Here is a 26,335-nt window from a genome sequence, read left to right as displayed (position 1 = left end):
CCCGTGTTTCTAGGCTAAGCATTATCATAACAATGAAATACTTAGGGTCAACAATTGTAACCTATTTTGAAGTAATGAAGATGAATTATTTGAGTATTATGTGAATTATGTGATTGTATGTGCATTATAATTGTTATTCACGATGTAATAAAATAATAATAAAAATAAGTGTCAAAAATAAAATAATAGATAAACCCAATATTTATAAAGAAAGTTGTAGTGGTCGTAACAAGGATTTCGGGGATATAAGGAACGCTAAAATCTGACTTATAACGAAGAAGTTATGGCCTGTCAAAGTTTTGCGGCAAAACCGGCACGACACCGGGAATTGTAAAAAGTGAGTTTGCGATAAAGTACTTTTTAGCCTTAGAGATCTAAACAAAATTCATATTATAGGTTAAACCGAGCACGTGCATAAAAAGAATGTCCAAATCTAACTTCGTATGAAGAAGTTATGATTTTTCAAATATTTAGCATAGTAGTGCACAACCCGAAATTCAAATTTTAGATCGAACGACTTTTTGCTGACACGATCTAAACAAGAATCTAAAATCTCGTTAATAAGAGCTCGATGATAAAAAGACAGGCGAAAACGGACGTCGTATGACGAAGTTATGAATTTTTAACGGACTTTACCTATCCAGGCCTATTAAAATATAACTTTAAAAATAAATTCAAAATTTATCAACAGAGTCTAAGCGAAAGTTGTAGAGCATGTCGCCACCTACGCGTGGATATAAATAACGTCGAAAACGGAGCTCGTATGCGAAAGTTACGGAATTTAGATGTCGAAAGTAAGTTGTTGCGAGGAGGGTGACGTGGCAAAATTTGGACCCTTGCTTCCTCTCCACGGTCTCGCATCCGGAGGCGACACCTGCCCCCTCGTACGCACAGCGTAGCCCTCGTACGCACAATGTACCTCCGAGGAATGCCTAGCGTAACCGAGGATCAGCCTCCTATAAATAGCATGTGAGGTTCACTCATTTTCTTCGCACCTTAGCCTTTTTTTTCTCTCTCTCTCTCTAACTTCTCTCTAAACCCCTCACAAACCTTAGTACTTCCCATGTGCTAAGAGGCAAGTCCTGGAGTGCCAGAAGGCTCCGAGAAGAAGAGCTTTCGGCACGGAAGTTCTGCCCCCGCAGAGGCGGTACCTAGCCAAACCCTCTTATAAGTAAGTTATGCTTACCATACTTTAAGTATAGCTTATGTTTAAGTTTATTATCGTTATTATGAACTTATAAACAATATATATTATAAAATATAACATACAAAGTGTTTTAATAATCTCTTTTAACTACTCGCGGTACGGGGAATCTGGTTTGAAGGGACGTTTAGGGTTGTTGGATTTCAGAACAGCTATACTGCCAATATGGTCCTGCCCTCTGGTGTTTCATGTATGGCCCCTGTCTGTACATAGTAGTTGAAAAGTATTTTTTAACACTTACAAAACAACATTGTTTGTAAATAGTCGCAATAAATATTAGACTAAAATCTAGCGGTAATGATAGTAGGTTTCGTCGAAGGAAAATAGAATTGTTAGAAGTGAAGCGTTGCCCGAGTTGGGAATCATCACTTTAACAACTCAGTGCATAGTTACTTTCAACTTACACATAGATATGAAGTATTAAATATATATTACGTACTATGTGTGCATATTATCTGTGTTCTTGATATATATGTTGTATGAACAAAATATACATGTTTTATTTGTTTTAAACTGTATATGTATTTTATACCTATATTTATGATGGGTAAAGATGGGTAGATGATATAGACGATGAAATAAATAATGAGATGCCTCGATGTCTAAGATGATCCAGTCATCTATCGGAATATAGATGACGACCACAGACTGTTACACCCCCAAACCCGACAGCGGAAACGTCCGGGGGTGGATGACTTCATTTGTAGTTTCACAACACATGCATTATAGTAATGAAAGTACAAACAACCATTGTATTTAAAAAGTATAAGTATTTACATGTGTTCCATCATTGTATATTGAAACCAAAATAGTTATACAAAAGAAGAAGACAAGACTCAAAATAGCTCCATCTTCTCAAAAGCTCGGGGAGTACCTGTCTACTGGTTCCCTGAGAATACAAGTAATTTGAAAATAGAGTATCAACATAAAGTTGAGTTAGTGCATAAGTATTTATGTTTGAAAGTATGTTTTTGTTTCTTGAATATGTAAACTATTCCAGAAAATTCTATATTTTCTGCTGTATATGAAAAGTAGTTTTAATCTCATAAAACCGTTCTGTTTGTAAACCAATGTTCTGTATTTGTATTCCTTTATGTAAAACTTGTAACTGTGAGTATGCCTGGTTCCACCAGCTGTTAATGTTAACTGTAATGAAATACTGTAAATTGTATCTTGTAAAACTTAGTACTTTGAAAATGTAGTTATGTTTAGGTAATTATACACTAACATATTGTTAATATCTTTTTAATGAGTTATCATAACCATACTGACTAGATGGCCTGACCCAACGCTATGAATGCGTTAAAACTGTTGATAACAACTGTCACTCGTAGGTGTGTATACCTGACTTTAGTTAATCCCAATATAGTTCTATGCACACATTGTTTCGATCCCCGGCTGGAGATTTTGCTTATAATGTCAGGACTTTAACTATATTGTTTAAATGAATTAAACAACTTGTATCAAATGACTCATAAAAAGCATATAAACGTTACATGTATAATAGTTATGAAAACCCAATCATTCTGAAATAAATGATTGACAGTATGTTCTTGAATTAGTATTCTTAACATGTATATGAAAGATGTGTACTCTTGATTAGTTTTGAATCAAACCTTTGTTCTTGTAAAACAATGTACTTTAGTATACTCGAATCGTGAATAAATGTTCTGTGAATCATAAATTATACCCATTATAATTTATATGTACTTTCTGAATTGATACTGAGTATTCATGAATGCAACCCCTTGCTCAACATGTTACAAAGGGTATTTGAACTGAATGAAATAGCTTTTATACTTATATACATATACAAATATATATAAGTAAAATTTAAATGACACTCGGAGAAATAATAGATACTTATAATCCCACATCCAAACAAGGAAAATGAACCAAAGTGGGTTATCAGTCTTAAGCCTTTTAAATCTTATATATATATATATATATATATATATATATATATATATATATATATATGATTTCTGGGGAAAACATTTAGTTTATAAAAATATTTAAAAGAAGTTTAATATTTTGAAATACTTTTGGTGATTTAATGTCATTTTAACACAATCTTTGAAAACCAATTGAATTGATGATAATTGAAATCCATTTTGTTATGATATTTGAAACCTTTTGTTTATAACACAAAATGTTTGTGTTAGACTTGTATCCCCCCCCCCCCTAAAACAGTAAAAACTATGAAAATACGGGGGTATGAACTCACCTTTTGTAGGTGACTCAAATGATGATTTGTATAGCAGATATGCATCCAATTAACTAAAATAACCATAGGAATGATTAGAAACTGGACTAATTTGTAAGTATAACTTACAAATTGAAGTGTTTGAAGCTAGATTGGAGGCTGAAATGAGTTTACGGCCAGGAGAGTTTACGGCCAAGAGTGTTCTTGAAGGATGAAGAATACTTGATGATCCTAGACCAGATTCTAAGAAGATTCAAAGGTTTTGAGGTGCTTGTTCTTCGTGTTCTTCACGTGTTATTCGCGTTCTTCGTGAAAACTAGTAAAATAAATGGATTTTAGCCTAATAATTGAAGATGGAAGGGTGTTCTTGAAGTGATAACAAGATCAAGAATTGATACCTATTAAATTATGTGATGAACTAGTGTTTAATCACTTGAATAAGATGAACAAGGATGATCTTGGTGTGTTCTTGAGGAGATATGATGTTCTTGGTGGATGATACTTGAGAGAATTTGAGAGTTCGTGGCTGGAAGATGTGAGAAATGAAGGAAAAATGAAGGAAATCTATATATATGTACGAGGGTTCACGGTCCGAGGGTTTACGGTCGTGAACCTCATTTACGGTCCGAGGTCGGTTAGAGTTTACGACCAAGAACATGTCCTAATGCGATAAGGTTCGGGTTCCGAGAAGATAAGATCTGAAGAGTTTACGGCCGAAGCCGTTCACGGCCTCGTTCACGGCTGCGAGGGTTTACGGCTGCGAGGAGTGTACGGTCTGAGGATGTCACACCCCAAAACCGGAACGGCAGAATCATTCGGGGGTGGAGGACGTCATGTACAGTATCACAACAATGAATAGTAGTAAACAAGAAACAACATCATCCATTACATTAATAATATAATTTTAATACAAGTGTGTTCTGTCAAGTTTATAGACACCAAAAATATGAATCAAAATAAAAGAGGAGTCTTGAACGAGCTCCTTCTTCTCAAAACTTGGCACCGGTACCTGTCTACAAGTGACCTGAGAATACAAGTTATTTTGAAAGAGAGTATCAACTTTAAAGCTGGTGAGATCATAAGTATTTTAGTGTCTGTGCTTGTATGAAAGTGTTTGTAAGTATGTGATGTGTAAGTTTGTAAAAGTTTGTGAATGTTTGTAAAATGTTTGAATCTTCTAGAAAACCCTATGTTTTTCTACTAAAAGTAGCCTTCTACCAAGGCATCAACTGTTTGTATGTAAGACTCTTGTAAGAGTATGTATTTTCCCAAATCTGACTATCATTAACCAAAAATATAGTTTTTGCATTACTGTTCTTTGTGTAAAGATCACAAAGTGAATGCAATGGGGAAATAAAATAGTACTGTAGTATTGTATTAAGTAACTACTGATGTACTAACTACCTTAAACCATTTGTCATTTAAAGTTTTATGTGATCGGCCTGTACCATACTACCGACTAGTAACACGACGATGTAAGACGTCGGAAGGAATGACGTTTGGCACCCGTAGACTTGCAAGTCCCACTGTAGCGAGCAGCAAGGTGTAGGATGGTCAATCCAGTATAGATCTATACACAAACTCAACGCTCTCCATTTAAGGAGATTCTGGATACAAAACGAGCCATGACAGGTGATGTCATGCCCCGTTACGTGGCTCACATAACTGTGTAATGTACTTGTATATGTATTGTATGTACTAGCTGTATTGTATGTTCTCTCTCTGTCTAGTATGTATGTATGTTCTCTCTGTTTTGCACAATAGTATGTTCCCTAGTATAACGTATAGTATGTACTAGCTGTATTGTAATGTATAGTGTGTACTAGTTGTATTGTAATGTATAGTGTGTACTAGCTGTATTGTGTGTTCTTTCTCTGTCTAGTATGTATGTATGAACTGACTCCTTGTATGTTTCGTTGTTCTAGTAATAGTATTAGTAACTTCCTAAACTATGCCTATCATAGTTTACTAGTAATGTTGTTTGCATGTATGAACATGTTTGTATACCTTTGCTACCCAAAGGTATTGAATAGAAAGAAGGAACTTTTATATCTATATACATATACATAATATATAACTAGGATTCAAACGACCTTCGGACAAACAACCGATACCCTAAGTCCACAACCAAACGAGGAACATGAGGTATAGTGAGCTATCAGTCCTAAGTTCTTTCAATCCTACTTATATAACTATATCTATATGCATACACAATTAACAGAATATAAGTTTAAAAGAGTTTAATAAAAGTATTTGACATGTAAGAGAGTTTGATAAAAGCATTTGATATGCAAAAGAGTTTGTAAAACAGTTTGAAGTAGTTTGTTTGATAACACAGTTTGAAAAGTAAGAAATCCACTAGTCTGGTAGTTATTAATCACATGTGATTGATATAATAACTAAAATAGATCAACTTGTATCCCCCCCCCATAAAAGCATTTAAAAACATTTAAAAGGTTAATTAAGGGGTATGAACTCACCTGTAGTGAGTGGTTTGGATGAACGGATGGTATAGGATGCTAAGTGTCAAGTGAAGACTTGAACACACACAAGGATCCTAGTTAACATATAATAACACATATATGTATCCAATTAGTCATTTAACAACTAATTAATCAAGTTAAGACACCCTAGGACATGAAAAACACCTTGATTCAAGGGTTATAAGTACTAAGGATTGCATCTAAGGGTTGTAGGACTTGGCTTTTGAGTTTAGGGTCCAAGGGTAAACTCTTTATGAGTTTACGGTTTTGGGACCAACTCCCTTGGAGTTTACGGTCGTAAACCCATGAGTTTACGGCCGTAAACTCATGGTAACTCTACCATTTCGTGTTTTGAGGTCTTATATGTCATAAAGTAGCATCATATCTTCAAGTCTAAGCCTTAGGAAGTGATTGGGGCACCATTTCACCCCTTTATAGAGTTTACGGCCACTGACCATTTCTCCATGAGTTTACGGCCGTAAACTCTAATGGTTCTTGGTCGTTTCGATGTTTAAGGTCCTATACACTTCAAGTATGTGATCTAGACTAGTATCCAAGGCTTGGTAAGGGACTAGGACACACAATGGCCCTTTCATTAGGGTTTACGGTCCAAGAACATGTCTGGACCGTAAACACCTTTGATCTTGTGTTTCTTTGTGTTTTCTAGTTGTTTAACAAGTGTAACAAGCCTTATAACACACTAGGGTAAGAGTACTTACAATAAAGGAGCTTGAAAGGGTGTTAAAAGTCCAAGAACACTAGTGTGTGTTCTTGGTGTTCTTGGTGAAACTAAGAACACTTGAAGATCTACAGAAATGGAATGATTTCACGGATGAAATCATGTAAGATCACTAGATCAAGTAAGATATCAACTAATTAGGGCAAGAAACACTTACAAAGTTGAAGATCAAGAAGGAAAATCGGATGATACTTGAGAGGATTTTGATGTTCTAGTTCTTGAAAGTGTGAAAAAGTGATAAATATGACTAAGTGTCATATTTATACCCCTTGGGGTTTACGGCCGTAAACACCATGTTTGGGCCGTAAACTCCAAACTCTTGGAGTTTTGAGACTTTATTGAAGCACAATAAACCCTAGAGTATCCTCTCTCCTGTTATCTCTTCAAGTACTAAGCTTTAAAACACTCAAATTGACTCCAAAAAGCTTAACAGTTAGCAGAAACAGTTCTGACTTCTATTGAAGTGAATGGTTGTACAGAATAGAAATTTCGGGTTGTCACAGAGGAGTATACGGTCGTAAACCTTTTCCGACCCGAAGCGTTTGCGGTCCGAAGCGAAGGAATAAGATGCGAAGTTTCTCGGTTTTTAAATCTTTTCCTTCTAAATTCAATTGTAATTATTTTAAGGATTTTAACAAGTAAAGGTTATTATTATAACCTAAATAAAAACCCAAACAATAAAAAGGACCTTAGTTGACCCTCGTTTGACTTTGGTTGACTAGAGTTGACTTTACAAACAGAAAATAACGGGATGTTACAGAGACTATTCTAGACAGTCCAGTGGAACGCTAGAAGGCTCGCAACCTATAGGTTTTTTTGAACTAAGTGTTCACTAGATGTACTCCATCCCCCTCATGGTTGCCTTATTTCACATGTATTGCAGAGGAATCCCCTAAGCAGTGTTGTCATCCCGATGAAAATCCTTAGGCTAGGTCCCTTACTTAAAGGTTTTAGGGACAGAAAGTGAGGATAACGGGAATGGGTAATCGGGTTGTTTGATTTGATGAAATTAATAAACTTAATTATTGTGGGTTGAAAACCTTATGTGATCACCAGGCTCCCAAGCCTGACCCACTCAGTTTCTTGTATACAGGTAGTGGCCAGAGAGCACAGGAGTGATGATCTGATGAAAGATCAATGGATTATAGGCCACTAGAATAAATAGATGTTGTAAGGCCTATGTTTTTTCTGTTTATGCTTTTGATCTGTATTGACAATGACATCCCGAGGTTTTAATATCATGAAAATATATTTCTTCGGAAATGCTTTGATAAATTCTATATCATAATTTTGGGAACAAATTCCGCAACATATTTCTTCAAAAGTATACTCTGATTTTCAAATAAAGCATAAACAAATCGGTCTTTTCTAGCCGTGAAAATGGGGATGTCACAAGCGTGACTGAAACAATCGCCCTTATATTCTTCTTCAAAGTTTCATGATTCAACGTAATGTACCATATGTTGATGAGAGCTTGTCAAATCAGTGTCAATGGGTATATCATTGTCCGTGATGTATTACATGCACCCATCCATTCTTGTCATTTTTTTCTAATAAAAGAGATTTATTATTCAACATATGACACCACACGTTGATGAGATCTCGAAATACTATGTCAGTGACTGGTAGTTTTAACCCATGTTATCAGGAGACATCTCAAACCAACTAAATAGTCATCAATCCTCTCACTGATTGATTACGCTGATGCTGATGACGTGTCTAAAGTATCTATCTTATCCAAACAGTAACTTTTTAAATGACGATTAAAAGGTTCATCATTATCTTGGGATACGAGAGTTTTACGACGCATGTCTCTTCTCTCATGATTACGTATGAAAGAAGATACTACTTTGATATAAATTGGGAATTCACCGCTCTAGGTTAATTTCACAAGTGATTCAAAAGCAATTGGCATTCTCTCAAAAGGTTCTCAATTGTCATCTTCCCCATAGCTATCACCATGTCAAAGCCCTTGTATGAGTTTGCTCCTAGTGCTAACACCATCAAAGGTCCTCATACTTCTGACGCTACCATCATCATTCAATTCACAAATGTGGCATTCTTTGATGAAATCCCAAAACAGTTCGTGAATTATGGAATCAAAGATTTTGTCGCGTTTGTCAAAAGTGGTCCACTTCGGTATGCATTTTGTGACTTTCCGGACCCTTTCTACCCTAAACAAGTATGGCAGTTCTACTACACATGCTCTGTTGATACCGTTTCTCGAACCATCTCTGGAACAATTGGATATGGTCAATAAAAGGTTACTATTTATGTGGAATCCATTAAAACTACTCTTCGTCTTCCTCTATATGATAGTTACTCTAAAACTCCTTCTGAAGATAGCTGCAAGACTGCTTGTGAAAAACTAGGGTATATCTTCAAACTCAAGGGCCTTACTCGTGATCCCTACAAGAACACCCTTCATTAGTGTTTCAATCTAGGATGGAAATATATAATAGGTGTGATTGGAAAGTGTCTTGGTCACAAGACAGGAAGCTTGGATCAACTAAATCTCTTTGAGAAAAGAATCTTATACTCCATTATTTACAACAAGAAACTAGACTTTGCTCAAATATTTCTTGATCAGATGATTGAATGTTGTTCTAGGAACAAGAGACCGGTACATGCTCCCTACCCATGCTGGCTTGGGTTGATCTTGTCTCGTGAAGAAGGCTATGTTGAAAGTCATGGGATCATCATTCCCATTCTTTCTCTTTCCTCGAAAATCATTAATGATGCCCCATCTATGGATGATCTGTCTATTACTGCAAGGATGCAAAAGTGGATTGAAAATCCCTATGTGGTTGAATACTCAGACTCTACAGAAGATAATGATAATGATGATGCTGGTGATGAAGAAGGTAATGATAATGAGAATTCTGAAGCCGGTAATCAAGAAGGGGCTGAAAAGGGAGAAGACATTGATAAAGATGAAAATATCTTAGCAGCTGACATAGGAGATGACTTCACTCAGAATATGAACTCTCCTCCAAGGATAAGCAAGCACATATGTTTTTCATCTACTTCACCTTCTCCTGCTGATGACACTGAACATCGTGGATGAACCCCTCCTATTGGAGATACTATTTAGCCAATGATCCAGGATGAACCTTCTCCAACACCATCTCCTTCTCCTCAAGCTAATACAGTCCATCAAGCTGAAAAAATTCCTCCTACACCATCAACCATTAATATTGTTATTTTTCATCAGGGATATCAAGGAGAATCCATCTCTAACTTTGAAACTCTTGTGCTTTGCCAACCCTCCTTAATTGTGCATTTGACTCAGTCAATGGATAAAAGATTAACTAAAGTTGAAAGGAATGTGACTACAATGAAGAGACTTATAGCCTTGGATGATGATGATGATGATATGGTTGTTGATGACACTCCACCAAACTTTCCAGGTGATAACCCTCCTCCACTGCCTCCTCCATCAACAAACCCTCCTCCACCACCTCCTCCACCATATCATCCTCCTCCAAGAACTCCTTCTCCTCCTCCTAACTCTCCTCCCCGATCTGATGCTGCCAAAAAGAGGGACAATTATCAAGAGGGTCCTCAGCCAATGCAAATGCATATGGTTATTGCATCTCAGCTTAAGATGATCGAAAGGAGTGAAGCTAAATCTGATCCTCTAGAGCCAATTGTTGTTGGTGATATTCCTGATGTTGATGATCCAATTGATCAGCCCATTCCAGACCCTAGTGACCAATCAGAAACCGATGACTATGAAGGGTTTCTGGATCTTGGTTTCATGCAAAAAGTTGTTGTTTCTGTTGTTCGATTAAACATTATCTATCTTGGTTCTTGTTTTGAGGGGGAGTTTTCTCAAGAGGTTCCTTGAGGAACAAATAGTGACATTGATTCTGATGATGGTGTCCAGCCTAATCCACAAAAAAGTAAGGCTTCCTCCTTAGGAGGAACTGTTAACTCTGAAGCTGGAAGTTCCTCTGTAGCTGGTGATAGTTCAACACCTCCTCAAAAGTAAAGCAAGCTCATTTTTTATTTGAATGAGTTAGCAGAAACATGGAGATTACCTATCGAGGAAGTTAAACAGATCATGTAGGAATACAATGCTACTATTCGGCAGAAGAAAGAAGTCAGAAAACAAGAACACTTGTCTGCCAAACTTGTTTCCATTGATAAAAATGTTGAAGTTCAAAGAACTAATGATCAGGTTAAGAAGATTTTCAACAACAATGTGGTAAGACAACACATTGTTTCAAATCTATATGACCAGATTGATAAAAAGAAGTTTGGAGACGTTCTGACTCGAAGAATAAAGCGTGATCCCATCATCAGAGTAAGATGAACCAAGCCAAAGAATGAGTCACTAAAACTTCACTTGGTAAGAAAGAAAACTGAGTATAAATATAGTGAAGTTGTGTTTGCTCGTGAGCTAGTGAAATTCGGCTACAGGGAGTGGATGCAGATTCTTGAAATCATCAACAAGCATAAAAGTGTTCATGCTCAATAAGTGAAGTTGGCCATCCAGCAACTTCTCAACAAAGTGAATAAATTGAACTTGGTGTCCATCAGCGAGTTCATCTAGATCAGCCTCATGGTACTAGATACATCAATAATGAATTACCAGTTGGTGTTGAACCTATTTAGTACATGTTTATTCCAGAACCAGAGCACATGATTTTCTATCTCGATAGTCAAAATCAGATGTGCTTTCAACGCACTGATGACCTTCCTTCTGCTCCTACTGAGCACTTGTTTCATCTTCGCTTAGAAGAACTAGGTCACTATGAGCTGGAAAGAGGATATCGTGTGCTGATATCACTGGAGCTGAATAGAAGACTGGATGAGATGAAACTTGATTAATTCAGATGGGTAAAGCCTGAAATCTTGAAAGAATTTGACAAGTTCTACAATGGCTCTTATGATGACTCTGAAGAAGAAGGTTACTTTTTGGCATCATCAAATAAGGGGAGATTGTAAGGTCACGCCTTATGATCTGATCAGTCAAACACATAACATGCTAATCCATCAGCGTTAACATCTACGAGTCACCAGCGTCAGCTTATATCATATTTGTTTGATTGTAATCTTTTGTATATTAGGTAGTTATTATAGATAAATATAGAATAGATCAGATCTCGTATCTTTATGATAAGATCGGTTCTTAGTATAGATTAGATTTAATCCCGTCAATCAAGGGATATACATGTATAGATTAGTATATACACAGCATTAGGGCAAACCCTAATGGTATGCCATTAGTTGTGGTCTAGTACTTTTGTTCGTGGATTTGTGTCAATTGTCTTTGTGACGAACACGTCTTCTTGGTGAAGACAAAACCTCTTTTCTTGGTGAAAGGAACATTTGAAGAACTTCTATTTTATTTACTTTCTTTTTATTATTTCGTTTAGATTAGCTTTGTTTTTCTTGTTCATAACTTGAAGTATATCCGATCAAATACAAACCTTCATTTCCTTGTACTGGAAATAATGTAGCTTCTAAGGAATCCTAGATTTAGGTATCTTAGAAAAATTATTTCTCATGAGATGGCTTGATTGATTGTTGAAGTCTATGGTATTATAACAATGCACTTTATTTATCAAATGTTTTCCCCGATGTAGAATATAACAATGCACTTTATTTATCAAATGTAGAATTTAAAGATTTCGATGATGTTTTTAGAAGAAAATGGAGGTTTAGACATAATATATTTGACTTGTGTGTCCTTATTATATTATTTTTGATAGTCTAATCTTCATATTTTCTCATTTGGCTTCTTAAGTGTAACTCATACGTTGTTATATTTTAGGTTAGTAGCAGGTTAACAGGAGATTTGAAGATTGAGAAGCTTAAAGATATTTAGAATACATTTTTATATATAAAATATTGTTAACTTGTATTATTGTCTGATTTAAATGTTACATTCTCGGATGTTTCCAAACTATTTTAGAAATTTAGACATTGGGACCATATTAACTTGAAACACCAATTGTTTTGAAAAAAAATATGTTGAAAATGTTAGTTAAAATATTCCATATAATGAATGTTTTATTACGTATATTCAAGGAATCTAAATTTATAGTATATCTTAGTCAAGTTTTGATAAATGGTTTAGAAACAAAAATGTATAAATGCAATCCTTAACACCAAACGAAGTTCAACACTTGGTTGTTTCTTCCTGAGTTCGAATATTTTTAAAACGTCTAGTTTTATTGATGGTTTTGTTCGAATTCATACGAATAGTTATTTGATTCTTGACGGTGGTAAGGTACTTTGAATAAATTTCTCATAATAAAAGAAATATCCTTTATGGGAGACTGGGTTTTGATAGATTGACTACTAAATAAGTTGAATCAAAGGGGTATTAAATTGAATACTCTTTTTCTGTTCTTTTCGTGATTTGGTTATATAATCTCGTGATCATCTTTTTCTTTATGTGTAATTTTGTCAGGGTGATGTGGCAAAAGTTAATTAATTAGTGGGGAAATTTTACTTTGGCCCTATGGAAACTAGTGTTATATCCGTCCGGTGGACGATAAACCGGTGTAATAAAAAAATATTGATTTTACTTTCTTCTATATCATTGGTTATTCAATTTCCTTACAAGAAACGATGGTTTGCTTACAAAATAGAAACCAAATATCTTTAGAAAGCCAATTAGTCAATTAAAAATACATATTTAAACTATATACCAAATCAAATGGATCTTCACGTCTATATAAAAAAATGAAAATTTTATTTTACATACCCATACATCATCGGTATATTTACCTTTATGAAAAGCTCTTGTATCCAATTAATCATTACTTGATAATTCAATCGCCTTAAAGTGAAATTGTTTGCTCCCAATTTTCAGAAGAATCCATCTACAAAAACAGCCTCAAGTTTTATGACATGTTTGGGTTAAAAGAACCTTAAATATAATAAAAAAAATCTGAGGGAAAATTGGTCAATTTATTCCAATTGCACAAATCAAAAATTCAGAATTGTCTTACAAAAGTTCTAATTCAAAAAGTACATGGATAAATGATTTCTAAAAAATATTTGAGAAAATGAGGCAGGAGAAAAATGAAGGGTTAAATTCAAGAAATATCAATGCACTTTCATTGATTTTTGTTGATTATAAGTAACATCATACTTTCTTTTCTTTCTGTTAGAACACTTTAGTTTGAAAAATTACCAATTATAGCAATGTAATCCACATACAAAACATGTTTCATTGCTAAATTATGGTGATTTTACAAAGTAAAATGCCTTAATGAGAAAAAAATTAGAAGTAGAATACTATAATTATGTCGAATTTTTGAAGTGCAATACCCTTTGATAAAAAAAATATATGAAAGTAAAAAATTGGAATGGAAATAAATGAAAGTAGGAATTTGGATATTGTAAAACACAAATAAATAAAATCACATTAATTCTTGCATTAAGTCCAAAACTAAATGAGGACAATTTTGTAAAAGGTTAGGATTTAAAATTCAATAAAAAATACCAGAAACAAAATACTAAATAATGCTTGACCAACTACCATATATTTTTCTATGTATTATTGCATTTATGGATATGTGGATTGTCATATTTCAAAAGATTAAAAATATAAAAACACAAATTTTCACTTTTTAATAATTTCTTCACCGAAAGTACCAATTTAACCTTGTTAATGAGGTTGGTTAACTTGCCACATATTATCATGTTAGCTTATTGGAAAAAAGACGAACTATTTTCCCCTGAAAACAACAAAGTTTCTGAAAGTTTTAGATTATTACTTTGTTAATATACCTTTTTAATCAATTAATGTATGATCATTTTTTATAAAAATTAAAACATAATCAACAAAAAGGTGATGGGGGCTAAGCTCAACCCAAAACTCCAAAATAAAAAAGAGAAAACTAACTAATAGAGTATGATTGTATTAAACTATCAAGAATTAGTTTTCAAAAAAAAAAATTAATTACCATATCACATGTATTTAAATTAAATGTGGATTAAATCTATTCAATTAGAAAGAAAAGTTGATGATTACATCGGTTACTTTTTTATTATTTTTGTAAATTTATAAATGTAAGTACATTATTATTTCTTGCATTGAGTCCACTAATTTTATTTTTAAATATTTACCCTCAATGTGCTCCCTACCCACTGAAATAGAACAAATAAAAAATATATAATAATTAATAATATCAATCTCTTCATGGTTAACCTTATATTTTATATGAACTTTTTTAATTTCTAGAAGCTTAAGTAAAACATGCATAGTGAGGTCCCACACATTGGAAATCCACACCCTAAAAGTTTACCTTCAGGTTTAGCATCCCCAGTTATTTAGAACCCTTCTATTTCCAGGCCATCTTCTATCAGAAAACAAATTATACAATTGATTTTTGATATATATATATATATATATATATATATATATATATATATATATATATATATATATATAAGTATTAATATACTCATTCTTTGTCTAAATGAAGTAAAGAATAATAAGACTATTGTAGAAGGGTTTTTTTGTTTAGATTGGAATCAAATTTAGGGCTGCAAATTATTAATGATAAAGTACTGAGGAAAAGCATGTGACTTATCCATAATGTGATCTAGATTAAGGTGAAAAACATTGAAGAGGTGATTATGGTCACAATGTCATCCTTGGGTATATATTCTTCCAACACAAATAATCTCTTCAATATGTTTCTATACCCATGTCATCTTCAATATAGATCCGAGGATCCAACAATAATACGATGACCCATCAATAATATATATTTAACAAAATATATAAATACCAAATCAAAACATGACATCACAATCCCATGTCTGCTAGTACCATTACAAATGATGAAAATGTAATACTTTAGATTTGTAATTTTAATTAGTTAAATATGTGTAAAATACATAAAAAGAGTGAAGTACCAGTGGCGGGACTAGAAACTTGGCGGGACTAGAAACTTTTACAAGGGGTAGCACAAAAAGATCTCGATAAAAGATAATAAGATAATTTTTTTTAAATTACAATTCCAATATGTTCTCCTTATTTCATACATTTGATTTGGATGAGAGGATGTAATTTTTGGTCTATCTGTTGGGTCCGAAGGAAGATTATTAATATCAAAACTTAATGGAATAGGTTGTGGTTGTGGTTGAGGTTGGGGCCTTTTTTCCTCCACCATTTACACTACTACTACCAACATCCAATGTTCTTTTAAAAAAAAATTCAGTTAAACCCTACAAACACGATTAAAGATTTAAAAATTCATAATTGAATATTTAAACCTAATACAAGTGAATAACTATCTATCTAATTAGGTTTTCAATTTAAACAACTAAATTAAACAAAATCATAAAATATAAAAGATAAAAAATTGAATATTACTTGTTTCATAAATTCGTGAGTGAGCAAGTGGTCAAGTGGGAGAAGAAAGCCAAATTGAAAATAAGTTGTCGTGAACAGATATGAGATGATCAGAACTTAGGAGAACTGAATAAAGCAACACCAACTTTTTTCCTCAATGTCGTAAGTAATATTCTACACAATTACACAAAATAATCACATGTAAATGGGCTAAGTTACACCGGTTAATGAGCTATTGATTGGACTTATATTTTATATGTAATTGGACGTTTGAATCAATGTTGGATCTAAGATTATTACACATATTTCTTCACACTTACACTTACGTAGATAATTTTTTTTGATAGTTCAATGGATTAAATGAGGGGTAGCACGTGCTACCCCTACCAACCAACTAATTCCGCCGCTGTGAAGTACATCAAAATGAGTGAACTAACCTGGTATAGTGGTGTTTTATTGTCATTTTATCAAATTCATCAATACAACACAACTCCATGCTTACAAGTACCATTGCACATGTTTCCACTTTCCTGCTTTTGAGAAGATACAAAAATCAGAGCCTATATAATTAGATATAGTATTATCCATCGGTTTCCTATTATTTGAATATAAACAAATAGTAATACTAATAGAGAATTATATATCAATTAAAAATAGCATGAGATCATTGCGTAAGGTGCTAATACCATCAACCATAACAATATCAACATACGGATTTGAAAAGAGACATAACATAAGGGGACTTCAATTAAGTGATCTTGGATCATATTAGAAAACAACAATGAATTGGTGAACTTGTATTTGTATCTATTATAAAGTTTATCCTTGAATCTGTAAAAGACTTGGGTTGGGCTTGTCTGTAAAATACATCAAATGCTACTTCAAGATGCCACTTTTAAAGCCAGAAGAGAAGTTCTCTCACTGCACACACAAACATAGAAACACTAAAAATACTAAAAAAAATCATGTACCCATATAATCAAGAAGTTCCAAATTAGAAGGAACACAAGTCCCTCAAAAACTAACAAATAGTAAGGTGATACACATCTTGATAAATAATATGCAGAGATTATGGAATTGACACTAAATAAGAAAAAGGAATGAAGAAATTGAGGGAAATGAAGAAAACATAAATGGTTCTTAATGAACTCAAATCCAGAACCAATACTCTCCCGCAGCTTCTACGCCTCCTTCCCTCCCCCTCATCCGGGGACTTAGGGATGTCCATACCTTCAAGATGAAGAAGAAAAATGAAAATCCTGGTTGCTGCTAAATTTTATATATCATGAATCATTGGTTCATGAAACAGAGGGAAGAAGAGGAAGAAAAGTACCTGATACCACCAAGCAAACGCCCTGAATTTGAGGAAGAATGTGACGTCAAGAGAATTGAATATGAGAAGATTATGGAAATTTACCAATTATCAGTAGAAAATTGAAAGGATGAGTGAGTTAGAGTTGACTCTCAGCAAAGGAATCGACCATCTAGACTTCATAGGATTTATCATCAGGTGATTCGTCTTCAACGTATCGAAAAAGAAGATCATAAGTAAGATTCTAGAGTACGCATTGAAACACAAACTATCATAAATCACCTTCCGTAAACAAAAAACTTAGGGAAAGAAAATTAACAGAAACACACAATACACAAAGAACTCTATTGGATTTATATATAAGCCACTTCTCAATTTCAAGGATTCGTCAGGAGAATGAAAGGTCTAACGATTGAAGCAATTACGCTGAGATTGAACTCTTATATAGATGGGAACCACAAGAAGTTCGGGAACGTGGGAGAAGGAGGAGCAAGGGGTTAGGGGAAGATGAGGCGTAGAAGGAGGATGGACGTGGGAGGTGGGGTTGTCGCCTGAAAACCTCTGATGAGGTGATGGTTAACTATAAGTATAGACGGATGCAGATTGTAAGGAACATGGGGGAGAAGATGAAACTGCCAAGAAACGCTAAATACCGAGTTATTGCGGCCATTATTGCATTTGAAGAAAATCGGAGGGCTGAAAATCATGAAGCGGTTATCCACTCCCCGACGTTAGTAATATTAAAAAAATTCGCATTTACTTGATATTGGGTAATTATTTGGATTGAAAGCATCGAAAAGAATATGTCTTCGAGTCGTTTTGCCGACTATGATATGGATGCTTTTGTGGTACCGAAATAAATTTATTTTCATAGAGATTTTGTTGTAACTACCAAAAAGTTTTTGGTTTTACTCATATAAGATGTTTAAAATGTCTCTCCCTTCAAAGATTATAGATCAAGTCTCATATAACCGTAAAAAAATTAATTGTACTACTTACTGGAAGTCTAGGTTTTATGTTTGTTGGGTTTAATAGTTAAAAAGAAGCGTGTTTGATGTCCTGCAAATTGCAATTTACTACCTCTTCATTAGTTTTGGTATAATAACTTTTTGATTGATTGTAAAAAAATCGTGTGTACTTAATATTTTTATTCAAAAATGCATTTTCCCTCCATATATATTTTCAATAAATTCATTCAAAAATACTATCGCACCAAATATCATGCTTATTTAATATTTTTATTTGGTATTTTTAGTGCTATAATTAATCTGTTAATAGTTCAATTTTACAAGCATGTTTATATAATTTTTGATAAATAATAAAAGGATATTAAACTAAGTACAACATCTATTTTTTTTTCTTTTTGTGTTATTAAAATTAAGTCGCGTCTTATAACTGTTGGCAACTACCATGACAAGAAAAGAAGTTTAAAAGTAGCTTTGACTATGCAATATATTTTTATAGTCAAGTCCTACAAGTTATCCATGGTTCTACCAACCTCTATATATATATATATATATATATATATATATATATATATATATATATATATATATATATATATATATATATATATATATATATATATATATATATATAATGTTCATTATTGTATGCATTTTTTCCGAAAAATAGTCCAAACCATGAAAAGTTTTGCATTGCTGGTCCTTTTCAACATGTTTATATGTGATTTTGGTCCCTCCGAAAATTACAATGACTAAATTTCTCTTATATATATATATATATATATATATATATATATATATATATATATATATATATATATCCACAACTTGCAATTAAAATCATATAAACAGATACTTACACATCAAACTTCATATATAAATTCACACCTGCTCTTCCATATTCTTGTGGTAATTAGTTAGCCAAAGTTTATAAAAATCATCTTTGTATATATAAACACATATAGTGAGGGGAAGAAGTAAACCTAGAATTGTGACACATTAACATACACACTAATTACATATACATTAACCCAACAACAATGGTGCTTTATTCAGAATGTGATGATGGAAAATCATACTTGCAATTTTTTTTTATCCTTGTGTGTTATTTTCTGATTCAGAGTATGAGGGACAGAACCAATTATCAATTCAAATTAAAGAGGGCATTTGATAGTTAGGTGCAAGAGAGGGGAAGGTTGAGAGAGACGAGATCCCTGAAACCACCACCATCTCCTCCTGTAATTCACCACCATCGCCGCTCAAAAAGGTGATGAACAAGCAGTTTGTAAGAAGGGGGAGGAAGACATGGTAGGGAGAATTCGACGTCGGTTTCCGAAGAGAGAGAGGTGAGTAAAGAGAAGTTTCATCTCGTCACTTATCCAGTGACCCCCTATAATCCCTTCGCAGTTGAAAACATAAAAGAAGAAAGATGGATGTTTCAATTTCCATATATCTAGGTCTAATGTTGTCGACATCAGAAACCTTCATCTTGGTCGATAGTCACCATTGGAGTTTGAGTACGTAATGGAGGAAGCAAAAGGTAGATGAAGAAGCACATGTCGCCGGTGGATTTTCCATCGCTGAGTTAAATCAAATGTAGAATCACCTCTATTTCCGGATGGATGAACGAAGGTGGTGGTGGCGGAGTGGGGAGGTGTTGAATGTCGTCGGGGTTTTTTATGTAAAGGTTCTCGATGAGAGGAGGGATAAGAGGAATGTACTTCTATTTTGAGGCCAAATTTCTGAATGTCAAATTAAGAGAGAGGGGGAGAGAGAGAGAGAGAGAGAGAGAGAGAGAGAGAGAGAGGGATGGATGTGTGTGGGCCTTTATGATTTTTTTTAATTATTAAAATATTAGAATAAATATTAATAATTATAAAAATAAAAATAAAATAGTATAATAGTCATTTTAATTTTCGGAGAGACCAAAACAACATACTAACATGATCAAAAGGACCAACAATCCAAAAAAGTTGTGTTTTTTACTAAATCCCGAAATAATACATACTACAGGGACGATTTTTATAGTTTTCTCTCTCTCTCTCTCTCTCTCTTTATATATATATATATATATATATATATATATATATATATATATATAGGCTTAGGTTATTTTGTTTTTACTAACTATTGTGTGCCAGAATGCACAAATCTGGACCAACGGATGGAATTCATCAATGGACATGATTTGAGAGTGTATGATATTACAATGGGATAATATGTACCATATAATCACACAAATTTTAGCAAAAGGGTATTTTGGACAATTAACTACAATTATAAAAGAAAATTTTCGGATATTTATGGATAATTAATTCTCCAAATTTTAAAAATATGATTTTTTTAATTAATTCAATTTTAATTCTAACATAATTTGTAAACATAACCGATTTTATTTTGTCAGAATATTTTTTTAGTTAGAATGATGCTCTTTCAGAATTTTATTCTATTAGAATATTATTGAATAATAACAAAGTTCTGGAATCTGAGGTTGAAAAACAACAACATTCTAATATATTCTTATAGATCCAAACTTAAATACAAATTCATACATATTCTTAGAGACTAAAAGTCTTATATATTTTAATATAATTATACATATTCTAAAAGAATATTAACAAAAATGAATAAAATTCTTAAAAAATAACAACAATATTAGAATGTGAGTATGATCAAACTTTATTCATTCTTCAAGTTATTCCTATTAGGTCTTCAACACATTCTTCCAGCCATTCCTATCACAAATACAACAAAAACTAATAATGGTTAAAAACATGTTGCTTGCAATTAACTATCACTTTATATATTCTGGTAGAATACATAGAATATGAGAGAATACATATAATATATTCTGACAGAATACATAGATTTTATTCTGGCAGAATATATTCTGACAGAATACATAGATTTTATTCTGGCAGAATATATTCTGACAGAATACATAGAATACATTCAAAAGTATCGTATTTACCAGCTAATATAATTTTAGATTCCAAGTACACAATAACGTGGGACAATAGAATTTGGAATTCAAAATCACAAATTGAACCAAAATAATACAAAAACAAATTAATTACCTTTTTAAACAATTTTCTAGAACAAGATGAGTAGCTTTCACCAATCTATATTGGCATATGATATCAAGCCTGACTATGTTGGTATATGAAAACAAACAAAATTAATTCACCGTGTTGGCATATGAAATCAACCCCATCAGTATATATATAGAATATGGAAGACTACATAATATACATTCTGGCAGAATATTGCCCATACTTTCTTTGCTTGTGCTCCTTCAATGGTTTACCTGTAAGTTACAAATCAACAACACAATTACTTACTCAATTTTCATGAGATGAGATAACATAAATTAATTTCATGACCATTCTTTTAATTAGGCCTGTTGAAATTATATATCCATATGATCCGAGAATTGAACCAAATAAGATTAGTGCACTTTACACAAACATAAATTGATAATTGAACCAAACATAATTGAAAGGTAAACAACTATTTGAAAAAGTAAAATCAAAACCATTCCTGAAAATATAAGAACTACCTAAACTTAGTAACAATTCACTTAGGACCATAGAGAAGAGTTTTTAATGGACAAGTGACAAATTACAAAGTAAATCTTCATTTAGGCATTTAGTCGAACACTTGGTGTTCAGAAAAAAAGGACTTGGATAACTAAAAACACTTCCTGAGAAAATTATATTATTATCAACAAATAAATGGTCTGACTGAAATCTATCAGAAGAGAAGCGAGATTATAATGTGATATTAAATCGGTTTATAAAGCGTACCTTATGATTTTTGGTGCATTCATTCTGCATCAAACGAACGAACATGAATGGTTATGATCTGCATCGAGTGAAGGAAGATGGTGGGTTCTGGTCTTCTTGACGTATATGTGGGTTTCGAGCACACCAGTCAACTCACCGGGTGGAGATCGGTCTTCATCCCTTTAATCGATTTTCCTGTATGGATGTGGAAACGAGATGAACAGAAAATTCAGCAAAAAAATTAAAATAGAGGCGATTACATGCGTGCTTCATGTCAATCTCGATTAAGGCTTGATTGCTTCGACGAAATGGATGCGAAGAGAGGAAGTGGGCAGCGGTGATGGTGATGGTGTTGATGCCGATGATGAACGTGTTCTACCACACACGACTAGGTCAAGTATATTTACTTTATTTCCTTAATTGCAGGATTTCAATTAAATGATTTCCTTAATTAAAAGTACAAAAGGTCCAAAATACCCTTAAATGATTTATTTAATTATTTGTTATTTCTTGAATTCTCATTGGTGCATTTAGGCAAACAATAGTTGCTAGAAACATTTGAACCTATCTCTATAATATATATATATATATATATATATATATATATATATATATATATATATATATCATACATCATACATACTTATAAAGCTAGCATTTTTCCTTGAATCTCATGCATTTGAAACCCCCATAAAAATTTGCCAACACCTCATGCATTTGAAACCTCCACACCCTTTCACCTTCAAAGTAATGAATCTCATGCATTTGAAACTTCCAAGACTATTGTTGGCTTTTATAGTGTTGCGTCATGGGCTCGGTCCTTAGCCCAGTTTTGCTATCCAGTTTGGGCCTGTTCAACTGTGATTGTTTTATTTAGGGTTTAGTATATAAGGTGCATGCATGCAGCCTTTGGAAAACGCGCTTTTGATAATTATTGTTTTGAGTTGTACTATGAAACCCTAGCTCGCCTCTACAGTGGAAGTTCTTTGTCGAGCTCTGCTGAGGCGTGACTAAGTTTGAATCATTCAACATTATTTGATTCCATGTTGTGTTCTCTGTGTTTATTTGATTTTATTGTTTAATCTGTTGAAGATCTAATCGATCTAAGAGTTTTTCAACTCAACAATTGGTATCAGAGCAGGAGACTGTGTAATTCATACACATCTCTTCTGTTGAAGAAGATCTTAGGGTTTTCCGCTTAGATTAATATTTATATAGCCGTCATCTGCTATTGACGTGGTTCTTTGAATATTTGATCTTACCCTAACGTTATTTACAAGTCTGATCTTAAGCAGGTTTAAACAAGCTTCAACATATCCATGGACGATTCTCAGTTAAACCCAATCAACATCTCAAACAGCATAGGATCGACAACAAGGATTCCTATCTTATACACGCAAGATTATGAAGTCTGGGCAAACCACTTTGAAGACTATGTGATTGGCTCAGAAGATAATGGATACTTAATCTGGGAGGCGATTACTGTTTGTCCGTTCGTACATGCAAGCACCTCAAGAGTTGTTAAAACTCAAAAGGAATATAATCAACTCATCAGTGACGTGAAAGATATACCTCAGGACGAGAAAGAAAAGTTTCAGTGCAACATCAAAGCTTTAAGGATGATAAGGTTTGCATTACAGTCAGATACGTTTCGGCTGGTAAGCTCATGCACGACAACAAAGGAAATATGGGTCAGGTTGAAGGAATTATACTCTACAGGTGAAGATCTTGAGCACTCTGTCCAAAAACTGTTGCTCTCAGAATTTGGTGATTTTAAGCAGAAGCCTGAAGAGAAGCTCGTTCAATCCTTCGATCGCTTCAATCATCTCTTGAGCAAGATGATTAAGCATGGGATCGAAAGGAAGGTTATTGAACAGAAGGTAACATTCATGAATGGCCTTAGATCGGAATGGATGGCTGTAGTGTCAACAGTGAAGGCAGATGAACAGTTCAAGAGTTATTCTCTTGCAAAACTGGTGGGAATTCTAAAGTCGCATGAGAGTGCCCTGACCAAAGAAACAAATGTAGTTTCTAGCATGGGATCCTTAGCTCTGATCTCCAAAGGTAAGAATGCAGCTGAGGAGGAAGAAGATTTGGATCTCTCTGAATATGATCTAACAAGCGAAGATTATGCTCTGATGGTGTCAAATCCCAAGAAGTTCATCAAGAGGAGGTTCCCAACAAATAAGAACCGAAATTGGCATGGCAGTTACAGCGCCGAGAAAGCTAAGGAGGAACTAAAAGGTGTTTCTCAGATGGAAGAACAAAAGAAGGAACCGAAACTTGGAGGTGACTCGGGCTTTACCTGTCACTACTGTGGAGGTAAAAATCACTTCGCAAAAGACTGCATGCTCAGAAAGATGTATGAGAAGAACGAAGATGAGGACGAGGAAGCGAACCTCACAAGACGTTTGGAGGAAATCAGGAAGAAGAAAGCAGGATCTGACAACACCATGAATGCTCTTATTGTGCAGGGAAATACGGTCGATGATGAATTTGGAGGCGTTGAAATTTGGTCGACTGATTCAGAGGATAAAGAAGTGAGGAAGCCAACTCATGGCAAGGCTCTGTTGGTGAAAGAAGAGGACAATACAGGAAGATGTTTGATGGTGACGTCTGGAGTGTCACACATGCGAGGCTATACCACTGATGGAGGAAATGAGGGAGAAAAGGAAAAGGAAAAGGAAAAGGTCAATACTCAACCTCCTCCCGAACCCAAATCAACAGCTGCACCGAAGGTTAATGTAGCTTCGGTCAGCAAAAGGGATAAAAAGAAGAAGAAAATTGGAGAACATGATGAAAATGATGATGATGATATTGAAGATATTTTCAGAGCAGATCCCACTAACCCTTTTCAGAAAACAAAACCGACTGATAAGGAGCTTGAGGAAAAGCTTATGAGGGAATCAGTAGAGCTTGAAAAGAAGCAGAAAGAAAAGGAGCTCTTGGAGAAAAAGAAGTCGCTCTTTCCTGAATGGACCATTACTTCGCTCCAGAGAGAAGCTATAGATGAACCGAGTACTCATTGGCTCGAACCTGTAATGTCGTTCGGCCTTGAAAACTCGAAGGACGATCAATTTGATATGCCAATCACTCCAAAGGCATTTATCTTTCATTGCTTCAACTCCACTGTTGCCATTCCTTCTCCGGACCCAAAGGTAGATCGGGATCTGTTGGAGTTTTATCTGGAATTCGCTCAGCCACAGTACCTAACATGGAGCTCAAAGAAAATCACTAATGTCAAGGTGCTGAAGCCTTATTCAGCTGGGAAATTTGTCAATGTCAAATTCAAAGTGACTCGAGGCTCTGAAGGCTCGGTTCATAACTTTTCCCTGGCTGATCTACCGAACCTTAACCCTCACGAGTGGATACTCCTCAACAACATTCTGCTGTCCAATCCTCAGGAGTATCAGCCGATAATAGACCATATCAAGCGAATGCTTGTTTGCTACATTCATGAAGTAGCGAAGATGGACCAAGAAATCGCCTCTGTCATTCACAAGCGTCCAACGATCAAACCTTCTGGCAGGATTGGCAATGTGAATCTCATGGTCAAGGGTAAAATTGGTCCCCAATTTCACACTGTGATGTTCGTCAGGGGTGAAAAGCAAAAATGTATCTTCGCTCTTTGTGATAAGCACCTGTTCTCAACTGCTTGCTTGGAGCATATTTTGGAGATAATCCACAAGTGCAATCAGAATTCTGCAGCTGACAAGAAGTTGTTTACTGACATGCTACGATGGTACATTCAGTTTCGGCAGACACTTCTTGCTATTATTCCTAGGCTGTTCAAAGTTGTGAAAACGGTGAAAGCTACTCAACAGAAATAATCTCTCGCCTCATTCGACGTAAAGGGGGAGATTGTTGGGTTTTATAGTGTTGCGTCATGGGCTCGGTCCTTAGCCCAGTTTGGGCCTGTCCAACTGTGATTGTTTTATTTAGGGTTTAGTATATAAGGTGCATGCATGCAGCCTTTGGAAAACGCGCTTTTGATAATTATTGTTTTGAGTTGTACTACGAAACCCTAGCTCGCCTCTACAGTGGAAGTTCTTTGTCGAGCTCTGCTGAGGCGTGACTAAGTTTGAATCATTTAAAATTATTTGATTCAATGTTGTGATCTCTGTGTTTATTTGATTTTATTGTTTAATCTGTTGAAGATCTAATCGATCTAAGAGTTTTTCAACTCAACAACTATTCAACTTATAGGATTTAATTTGACTTTTGAAATTCCCTTCACACAAATGTAGTTAGCCTATAAATACTTACTTCTATAGAAACAAATATCCTAAACCAAAACAAAATACTTCTTTTGTCTA

The 26,335-nt window shown here is 34.2% G+C and overlaps 1 long non-coding RNA gene across 2 annotated transcripts; it reads right to left on the bottom strand.

Moving 5' to 3' along the window:
• Nucleotides 1–13,290: 13,290 nt before the first annotated feature.
• On the bottom strand, nucleotides 13,291–18,046 carry LOC145160667 (uncharacterized). 2 transcript variants are annotated; one of them, XR_013738196.1, is made up of 4 exons: nucleotides 17,291–18,043; nucleotides 16,395–17,187; nucleotides 15,979–16,131; nucleotides 13,293–13,471 (listed from the first exon to the last, which is right to left on the bottom strand). It is a non-coding gene; the product is annotated as an uncharacterized LOC145160667 (long non-coding RNA). The 2 variants fall into 2 exon arrangements; XR_013738195.1 differs by having other exon boundaries at nucleotides 13,291–13,471; nucleotides 15,979–17,187; nucleotides 17,291–18,046.
• Nucleotides 18,047–26,335: the final 8,289 nt, after the last annotated feature.

This window comes from Lactuca virosa, chromosome 2 (assembly GCF_052849685.1).
Source record: "Lactuca virosa cultivar CGN04683 chromosome 2, Lactuca_virosa_CGN04683_v6, whole genome shotgun sequence".
NCBI lineage: Eukaryota > Viridiplantae > Streptophyta > Magnoliopsida > Asterales > Asteraceae > Lactuca > Lactuca virosa.
Note: the sequence above shows the minus strand (reverse complement) of the source record. Positions and strands in the feature narration are given on the sequence as shown.